Source organism: Physeter macrocephalus, chromosome 1 (assembly GCF_002837175.3).
Source record: "Physeter macrocephalus isolate SW-GA chromosome 1, ASM283717v5, whole genome shotgun sequence".
NCBI classification, from domain to species: domain Eukaryota; kingdom Metazoa; phylum Chordata; class Mammalia; order Artiodactyla; family Physeteridae; genus Physeter; species Physeter macrocephalus.
Window position 1 is genome coordinate 97,336,090 of NC_041214.2, and position 11,508 is coordinate 97,347,597.

The window sequence follows — 11,508 nt, forward strand, 5'->3', positions numbered from 1 at the left end:
CCCAAAGCAATCTACAGATTCAATGCAATCCCTATCAAATTACCAATGGCACTTTTCCCAGAACTAGAACAAAAAATCTTAAATTTGTATGGGGACACAAAAGACTCCAAATAGCCAAAGCAGTGTTGAGGGAAAGAAACAGAGCTGGAAGAATCAGACTCCCTGACTTCAGATTATACTTCAAAGCTACTGTCATCAAGATAATATGGTACTGGCCCTAAAACAAAAATATAGATCAATGGAACAGGATAGAAAGCCCAGAGATAAACCCACGCACCTGTGATCAACTAATCTATGACAAAGGAGGCAAGGATACACAATGGAGAAAAGACAGTCTCTTCAATAAGTGGTGCTGGGAAAACTGGACAGCTACATGTAAAAGAATGAAATTAGAACACTCCCTAACACCATATACAAAAATAAACTCAAAATGGATTAGAAACCTAAATTTAAGACCGGATGCTATAAAACTCTTAGATGAAAACATAGGAGGAACACTCTTTGACATAAATAACAGCAAGATCTTTTTTGATCCACCTTCTAGAGTAATGTAAATAAAAACAAAATAAATAAAACACAAAACAAACAAACAAAAAATAATGAAGTACGCTTACACCTTATTTTTTAAAGAATCCTTATTCCAGAATTCCTTTAAAGAAGGATAGTAACTATTAGAGAAAAATTATACACAATTGTCCTTCTTTTTACCTTTCACTTTAGCTATAAAAGATCAAAAAAAAGCAAATCAAGATCATTCTCTGAATTATGGATCTTTTTGATATTATATAAAAATATGATATAAATATACCCTCAAAAGCTGAGCTTTGTTATAGAGAGAAAGCACATATCCAAATGAATTTATTCAGATCAAATCAGTATAGTGAAAGCTTTAAATAAATAACTGATAAGAAGCAATACCTAGCGATAAAGTAGCTAAAAAATGAGAGTAAAATCTCATCTGAACCCATGGGAAATATGTTACAGTAGGAGAGCTGACAACAAAATTAAAGTAATAAATGAGAAATACATAGCATATCAATTCAATAAATCTGCAGTGAGTGCACTATTTTACTTTCCCAATAAAGTGGCTTATTTATTACTCTATTTTTTAGGAATGGGAATAAATATTGAGATCTTTAAAAGCCAGAGCTCTTTCAAATTTGTTTGAAGGAATAAAATAAGAGCAATGTAACTTACTTTCTAGGGAACATAGAAAACTTGTTTATTTTAAGTTTTATAGGAACGAAGGTGTTCCCAGTTCAGGCATTGGCTTAGTTTCAGTGAAACTGCAAGAACACTGAATAATCTGTGCCTTGGTGAGACAAGGCCGTATTCCAGTGAGAAAAAAAAATAATCAATTTCTATCTCTAAAGTTCTTTGGGCATACAAAGGCTTTGTTATTATGTCATTTTTTAGTTAAGTGTGCATGAGAGATTAGTATTTAGTGTATAAGTTGCCATTGCAAATAAAATAAAATACAATAAATAGTTCACAAATTGTGGCTGTCAATGGCAAATGATTTGTATCAGTAATCACAAATCTCTGAGTTTAAATAGTAGACAAAGGATGTAGGGAAATAATCAGAATAGATGATGGGATGTGTGAATTCACCTGTATTTGTGTTTTGCCCTTGCCCAGCCAGGTAGAACGCCCTCTTTAATGAATTATCTATCAAATATTCCTAGGAGTAAGTGCCTAGGACAGATGTTTCTAGCACTGTCTTGCATCTGGAGAAAATGAAGAAGTGATATAGGGAGAAGTAAATACAACAAAGTTGACTAACAAAATCTAAAAAGCCAACTCTTTAACTCTGGCATCATCCACCAAATAGTCCAAATTCATCTCCACTAAACAACCCAAAGAGGGACTTGTAAAGTCTACCTTACTTATCTACAGTCTGCAAACTCAATCATCTTCATAATGTAATTGCTGATGGAGGGTTAACAACCCTAAATCTCTTCAAGTTGGTGAGATGTCATGTGGCAAAAGGCTAATTAGAAGAGACTTGATAGACTTCAGAGGGAAGTGTGGCCACACTTGTAATACCTCCGTGGCTGATCTTGAGTTCCAAGCGCCTTGGAGATATTCTGAAATGTTTTGCCATTTGGGAAATTAAAATTTACTATGACAAAATTGCATATGTTAAAAAAAGAAAGCAAAACCAAACCAAAAGAATGACTTCAATTAATGGGTCAGCTTAGGGAAATGGATTTTTTATTTGTTAAGAACCAAGGGACTGAATAAAGATCTATCAACATACAATACCAGGTAATTCTAATTAACTACAGTAAGCAAAGAGTTTGTCTCACTTAGTTTAGGAGTCACAGGGGAAAACAGCACTTCCTTCTTAAGGCATCGGCATTATCTAACATTCCACGAAGGAGAGAATCTTGCTTCTCCCTGGAAATCTTTGCTTGTTCTTCTCCCACTAATATTTTTATTAATCAGTATTTGATTATATTTTCATTTTCAAAATACTTTAAAATCTCAAATTTTATAATAAAACCTTTCTTGGTCATTATCACTTTATTCTTAAAGAAAAACAGAAGGAAACTAGAACTTGGCAGGGTAAAGGGATTGGTGTGAACTTATGGATATCAAAGCTTTAAGAATTTGGAACTTCCCATTGTATGGGAATGTAAAGAAAACTCACCTGATTACCAACTTTATCTACCTAATTTATATCTTCTGCCAATTTTGGGTCTTTTATTATTTTTTGTTGAGATGGCAATTAATTAAAACTAAGTTTTAAAAATTTATTAAACCAATAATTTAGTTAACTTTAAAAAAACTGCCCTCTACATTTCATACATAGATGTATTTCATATGTACCAAAAGATAACTATTACTATCTGTTCTGTAAGTTTCACTTAACATACCAAGTATTTTGTCATTTACCTAAATATTGATCAGTTTATTAGCTATACAACATTTTGTTGTATTAACATCCTATGATTTGTTAAACTCTTTATTAGTGTGAAATACTCAGATTGTTTCTAGTTTTTTCATTATTATTGATAACACTACAATGATCATCTTTATATGCATACTGAATTATTACCTTAATATAAATTCTAAGAGTGAAATTATTGAATCAAAAGATATACCAGTCCTTGTGGCTTTTTTGCTGCATAGTTTTCCTTTTCTTTATGTATGAATTGACCAATATATAATGCCAATAGCAATGAATTAGTGTGTCATTTTCACTATAACCTTGTCAACAGCGTGAGTTGACAGAAAAATTGATACTTCACTAAATGCAATACAGTGTTTCAAATTCATTTAAATTTCCATTTTTTTGACAGTTAAAAAGGTTATGTTTAAGCTAATTAAAGCCACTGGAATCATTAAAACTATATGGGTTAGCAATGCATTTTGATTCATTGAGTTTAAGATTTAGTTATATGCAGATGAGTATAAAATTTAGTTTCAGGAAATCCATGAGTGAAACTTATTATACAGTGGCATATCACTAAATAAAATTATTTATAAGGTTGAACGGACCCAATCTCATATAAAAAGTACCAAAAGAACCTTGTTAAAAGAATGATCTCATTTGAAAAAGGCTTGAAATGAATTCATTATTACAAGGCATGGACCCCGAGGGCATGGCTGCAGTATTTTAGATTTTATTTGTCTTTGACTGAAAACTTGATTTATTAATAGCATTTCACTGATTCTTTTATCCATGTGCATGGTATATTCATCTTCATCTTCCTTTCAGAAACGCTACTGGAATAAAAGCTTGTTTGTTTGTTTGATCTTTCCCTGATTTCAGAGTTTATTATTGAACTCTATACGGGAAATAAAATAATTTTTTAAAATACTTATTAAGAAGTAGACTCTGTAATGGGCACTTTAGGCAGAACTGAAAAGTGAGAGTTGGCTCACTTATTTTGTAAGAGTGATATCTTATAGTTCTGAGGGGAACATTACATCACTGATTGGGCCAGGGACCAAATCCCCTCTGCAGTATTTGTGTTCAGTGCTCACTGAGCCCATGTAGGAACATCTCCATGGAGTGGATGTCCTTTGGTGGTTTTCACTCATTGGTTCTTTACACATTCAATTTCATTTCATCTGTACAGTAACCCTCATTTTAAAAATAAGTGAAAGTCAGAGATGTTACGTAACTACATGTCAGGTAAGTATTCATTTTATAGATGAAGACACGGAGGCATAGGGATTATAAAATATTCCAGAACCAGGAATTGGCAGGACTGGGATTCTGACACAGGACTATAGAGCTCAAAGTGCAAGTTTTAGCCACAGTGTATTCTGAAAACACTGGGTCTGGTGTTATTAGTGCAGAGTAAAGTGAGGTGATCAACCCCTTCATTCTAGATACTACCATTACTATTGTGGCATCTAAAATTTCCTTCAAAAATTTTTCACAGTTCCATTATGGAGGGGAACATGTTAGGCTTAGTATTATCTAAATCTACCAAATCCTGTTTGTTTGGCTTTATTTTCCACTTTTTCTCCCTTAAATTAAGTTGTCTACAGTTGGTGTCTGAACGCATGTGGGCAAGTTCCTTTCCTTCACTTTATATAAGAAGGCATCTGGAGTTAATACAATTACAGACACCCAGAGCCTTTCACTAAGCTTGAAATCAGATGCAAAATTTTCAGGACATCCCTGTCATGGAGAAGATGAAAAGTTTTAAACATATTCTCCAATAAATTGAAATTCTTGGTTAAAATCCGAGTGAGGATAAATATGTGTTTTCCTTTGTCAGCAATTGAAACTGATCAGTTTACTCATTTCTTTGATAATGTGATGATGAGTATTGCAAGATATAGTATTAAACAGATAGAGGATTTTGTAGTGAAAAAGTAAAAATCAAAATTTTAATATAATGCTTTACATATATTGGGGAAGACCTGGCATTTACAAATGGCCTAGGTTCTATTATGGTTTGAAATTTTGCTTTGTGTTCTTGAGTCTTTTCTTGATGTTGCATTTTTCTAAGTCTTTTGATAACAGTGCTAATGGAATGTTCTTCATAGGCAATTCCTTCACAAGTTGGGAGAGCAGATATGAAAGCAGTTTGTGACACAGCAGCATAAGCACCAGTGGCAATACTAGTCATAGTAATATTAGATGAAGGAGTGAGAGTGATGTCTTGTGACTCCATTGGTAATTCACAGCAGCTTCAATTCATACCTTAAAGAGCCCAGAAACAGAAGATGTAGTCACTGCATAGACCATCTCATCTCTCCCCTACCTCTGGGCCAAATCATTTCCCTCAAAACCACAGCACCTTAATTCTACATGAAAATGAGATGAGTTGATATTGCCTCATTTTTCTTTGTATTGCAGATTATTTTCTGGGAGTGAGAAAAGTAGGAGTTGGATTTAGGCTAAATAAAAACTATGAAAAAAAATTAGTAAATGAACTAAGGTTTCAACCAGGGTTATATTTTCAGAACTGACAATGAATTACAGCTTATACTAAAAACCAGAACACATGGTGGCACACATCTATATGGCTCTATGAGTTTCTTTAGCAGGACTTAGCAGCCCTGGTGTAGAAATAGAAAATGTTTCTGTAGAATTGGCATATAGGTGGGAGTTTACATGGAGATAATAACTGAGGGGCAAGTAAAGTGGGGCAAGTCATATAAAGTGCTCAAAGTAATGGATCCAGGCTGGTGGTGGAAGGAATTGAAATTAGGAGAAAACTGATGGAAGGAAAATTGAGGTACCTAAGGACTAGAAGTCTCAGTGAGCTCAAATAGCAGATCTAATGAGCCTAAGGAACAGCAGAAGGGATGGGTAAAAAATAGGAGCTTGTAATTGGAGGAAGACAGTGAAATGTGTGATTTTGAAGTAGAGTGGTAAAATCGAGTGAGAGTAGATAGAGATGGCGTGGAAGCCCAGGGCGAAGGGATGGAAGCTATTTGCTAAGGTAGAGGGGACTGGAAGAGACTCAGATCTCTGGTAGGTTAGATTATTTGACAGGTACAGATGGAAAATGGAGTTACCTGAGTAGACAATGACACAATCCCAGACAAGAAGGCAGGGAAGTGCAAGGTTTCAGGGATGGGAGAACAGAAGACACATGTGTTAATTTAGTGGGAGTAGACAATTTTTAGAAATAAATTTTGTGTAATCCTCCCATCATTCTCCTCATCCTCCACCTCCTTCTCCTCTTCTTCCTCCTCTCCTTCTTTTGACTATAAGTTGTATGAGAAAATAGTGATTGGAATTTTAAGACTAGGTAGAATTCATGAATTTGCAGCCCACCTCCCTAAACAAAAGGCAGGTTATATTACAGGGCTGAGTACTGCTATTATTGTTTAAAAAATGGTGTTATGTGACTGGTTGGTCAGTTGTATACATTCCTCAAAGTCACTTGTACAGAGAATGCTTAATGGAAAAATGATCTCCATCCTCAAAGAATAACTTATCTATTACCTTTCTTTCCATTTGGGCAATATGCCAGAACTCAAGATTCATAAATGTAGTTTAGTATATTACAAAGGAAAATTATTGTAGTTTCTAATACACTGATCTGATGCTCCCTCCCATTATGTCCCTAAAAAAACATAAATATTCCAAGTGACAACTGATGTTTGAGCTCCATGGCCAAGGAAAAGAGGAAAATTTAGATAATTCATCAGGTAGTACTTTTTGTTTTACTGTCATATCGATACATCTATATATCCATATCTATATAACTATCTAAAATTTATAAAATATATTTATATTTAATAATATATAATTAAATATATAAATATTAATTATATAGAGTATATATTTTATTATATAATATATAAAATAATATACAATATATAATGTATACATAATATATAAATTTTTAATAAATAAAATTCAGTTTTATATATTAGACATTTATACATATTTTATACATATTATAAATAAATTATGTAGTAGATATAGATATATAGATACCCACACACAAACTGATAGGATTTCAACTGGACTTAGTCTACTTAGCATTATCGTATCTTCCCAGAATCACCAAATCAGCCAGATGTAACAAGTTAGATTTTATTTTACATCCTATTTTCTTAAAGTTTCATATTATTAATTTTGTTTTGTCTTTTAGATTTCTTCAGGAATAACATAACTCATTTCTTCCCTTAGGAACAGAGTACGCTATAGAAATGTAAAAATTTGCCCCCCTCCCATCCACAAGAGTAATATATACATACATACATATAAGCTTTGGGGTTCTGGTCTATCACTGGAGGCCCATAACAATAATGGCTCTCTGAAATATGAGTTGGCATTTCAATTTGGCCCAATTTCACCCTCAAGTTAACAATTCTGTGCTCACATTTCAAAAAGGTTTAAAGCACTGCCGAAGATGGAGTCTGATAAGCAAATTTTTGTATAGTTCTGCTTGCTCTCTCATTTTTCTTTTTCTCTTTTCATTTTAAATAATGAAAGCAGTAAGCCTGGAAAGGTCAAATGCTTTAGGTTTTGTCAGGCAGTTTGGGATTTCTCCAGTGAAGAATACATCCCAATTCCCTGGAATGTCAAATCAGCAGCTTAGTCGGTCACTAGAACCAGGACAGACAGGATTCCCCAGGAGGGTTGGCCCATTTTCCTTCTTAGCTCACAGAATTAAAACTTGAAACTATCTTTCTTTGACCTCACATTTGTTAAAAAAAAATTTTTAAAAACTATTCTTTTTTATCTCTGAGAGAGTATAAGCCAACAATTTGAAAACTGTTCTTCTAGAGAGAGATCAAGAAGGGCAGCAGATGAAGCAGAAGTGGAATATCATATTTTTTATAGGTATTTAATTAAGAAGTTGTAAATAAATATCCATTGTGTAGAAAATTGCATGTGCTTGATCAATAATACCATTGCTAATATCAGGGTCTAATGGTTGGCTTGAAAAAATGTGGCTTGGATGCCTTAAGCAATTATCCTGACTAGCTATAGGAATTTTTTTTTGTGTGTGTGTTGAAAAGCTTCATGAGCCTTGTTTTTGTTTTTGTTTTCTCTTCCATAAAATGTAGCAGTAGATAGGAGCATAATATGACTTTGGAAATAACTTGTAAACACAGGGTTCTTGTTTGATTTGCTCATGACAATGTCCAGCATTGTACCTGATGCATTATAGGTTCCCAATAAGTGCTTATTGAACAAATGAATGGATGAATAATTGATTTTTGATTAGAAGGCTTGAGTTTTGTCATAAACATGCTAAGTGGTTTTGTCCAAATTATTTAATTCCTTTGTGTAGCTTCTTCCTCTTAGAGTTTCTATGGCTATTATAAAGATTAATAATATTGATTATTATTGATCCAACTAGGGTTATTAATATACTTAGGAACATAGTTCATTAATAGTGTTAATAATGTTTATGTGTATATTACTGTTATCACTCATTTTTGGAGTCCTGACTGTTTCTATCACACTGTCATCTTCAATTTCAATCAAGACACCTCAACATAGAATTTTTTGGAAAATGGTCTAATAATATTGATAGTATCATTTGTATTGCTATTACTGTTGTATTATGGCATAAAGTCATGATATAGTACATATTTTTATCAATATAAAAAAATATTCAAACCACAGTAAAGTTTTGAATATCTACTGTGTGTCAATTACTGTTTGTCAATGTGGGTATAGCAATAAACCAGACAGTCAAGATCCCTGAACTTATATTCTAGTTGAGGATGATGGTGCACATAAAGACAGATAAAAAAGAAGTGAAAAAAAAAGATAATGATAAATGTTTAGAAAAAGATAAATAAGGTAGATGTGAAAGAAGGTGATGGAGAAATGAGGTATTTTAGATTGGATGCTCAGAAAGCTCTCTCAGAAGAGACGGCTTTCGAGCTGAGCCTGGAGGTATCTACAGAACCAGCGCAAATGTCCTAAAAGAGAATGAGTTTGGAATGTTCTAGGAACAGCAGTAAATTCATTGTGGCTGAAACACAGAGAGCAAGTGGATAATAATATATTTGTACCAGGATTTGATGCACAAAGAAAAAGGTAATGAATTTTTTCCCATTGTCCCTTTATAAAGATGTTATTTCTTTTATTAATGTAAGAGGAAGAAGAGCTAAAATAAAATGTGAGTTTTAGAATGTATTTCCAATACAATTAATCCAGTCTACTTCTTGGGTATGCTGGGTAGTGGTCAGCAGTCTGACAACATGTAAACATGTGGAAGTTCCCTGGCTTTGCAAGCAGGAAGTGTTCTGAGAAAGGAATGAGTTTTCGTGTCTTTTTGTGCTTTTTCTTTCATAGTGAAAGGAAGAGGAGCCTGAAAAAAGAGGGTGTTAAGAATGGGAAAATGGACTAGCAGTACATTGGTATGTCTCTGAAGATAAAAACATGTTCTAACACATGCCTGGCTGTCATAAAACATTGTAACAGGTAGAAATAAATGCACTTCACATCAGAAAAGCACATGGAGTTAGGGTTCATAAACATCATTAAATGGTAACTCAAATATTAGGAAGAAAAGAAAATATGAAATGTAGATTTTTAGTAGGTATTTATGTCTTTCATTATGAATATTCTAAAACATACAAAATAACAGAAAGAAAAAAATAGTGTAGAGAACCCTATGTACCCATCATCAAATTAAACATTTATCAGTGTTTCACCTATGTTTTTTTTTAACATCTTTATTGGAGTATAATTGCTTTACAATGGTGTGTTAGTTTCTGCTTTACAACAAAGTGAATCAGTTATACATATACATATGTTCCCATATCTCTTCCCTCTTGCATCTCCCTCCCTCCCACCCTCCCTATTCCACCCCTCTAGGTGGTCACAAACCACCTAGCTGATCTCCCTGTGCTATGCGGCTGCTTCCCACTAGCTATCCACCCTACATTTGGTAGTGTATATATGTCCATGCCACTCTCTCACTTCGTCACAACTTACTCTTCTCCCTCCCCATATCCTCAAGTCCATGCTCTAGTAGGTCTGTATTTTATTCCCATCCTACCCCTAGGCTCTTCATGACATTTTTTTTTCCTAAATTCCATATACATGTGTTAGCATACAGTATTTGTTTTTCTCCTTTTGACTTACTTCACTCTGCATGACAGACTCCAGGTCCATCCACCTCACTACAAATAACTCAATTTCATTTCTTTTTATGGCTGAGTAATATTCCATTGTATATATGTGCCACATCTTCTTTATCCGCAAGAGGGTTCCCTTTTCTCCACACCCTCTCCAGCATTTATTGTTTCTAGAGTTTTTGATGATGGCCAATCTGACCGGTGTGAGATGATATCTCATTGTCGTTTTGATTTGCATTTCTCTAATGATTAATGATGTTGAGCATTCTTTCATGTGTTTGTTGGCGATCTGTATATCTTCTTTGGAGAAATGTCTATTTAGTTCTTCTGCCCATTTTTGGATTGGGTTGTTTGTTTTTTTGTTATTGAGCTGCAAGAGTTGCTTATAAATTTTGGATATTAGTCCTTTGTCAGTTGCTTCGTTTGCAAATATTTTCTCCCATTCTGAGGGTTGTCTTTTGGTCTTGTTTATGGTATCCTTTGCTGTGCAAAAGCTTTTAAGTTTCATTAGGTCCCATTTGTTTATTTTTGTTTTTATTTCCATTTCTCTAGGAGGTGGGTCAAAAAGGATCTTGCTGTGATTTATGTATCGAGTGTTCTGCCTATGTTTTCCTCTGAGATTTGATAGCGTCTGGCCTTACATTTAGGTCTTTTACCCGTTTTGAGTTTATTTTTGTGTATTGTGTTAGGGAGTGTTCTAATTTCATTCTTTTACATGTACCTGTCCAGTATTCCCAGCACCACTTATTGAAGAGGCTGTCTTTTCTCCACTGTATATTCTTGCCTCCTTTATCAAAGATAAGGTGACCATATGTGTGTGGGTTTATCTCTGGGCTTTCTATCCTGTTCCATTGATCTCTATTTCTGTTTTTGTGCCAGTTCCATATTGTCTTGATTACTCTAGTTTTGTAGTATTGTCTGAAGTCAGGGATCCTGATTCCTCCAGCTCCATTTTTCGTTCTCAAGATTGCTTTGGCTATTCGGGGTATTTTGTGTTTCCATACAAATTGTGCAATTTTTTTTTCTAGTGCTGTAAAAAATGCCAGTGGTAGTTTGATAGGGATTGCATTGAATCTGTATATTGCTTTGGGTAGTATAGTCATTTTCTCAATGTTGATTCTTCCAATCCAAGAACATGGTATATCTCTCCATCTATTTGTATTATCTTTAATTTCTTTCATCAGTGTCTTATAATTTTCTGCATACAGGTCTTTTGTCTCCTTAGGTAGGTTTATTCCTAGATATTTTATTCTTTTTGTTGCAATGGTAAATGGGAGTTTTTTCTTAATTTCACTCTCAGATTTTTTGTCATTAGTGTATAAGAATGCCAGAGATTTCTGTGCATTAATTTTGTATCCTGCTAATTTACCAAATTCATTGATTAGCTCTAGTAGTTTTCTGGTAGCGTCTTTAGGATTCTCTATGTATAGTATCATGTCATCTGCAAACAGTGACAGCTTTACTTCTTCTTTTCCGATT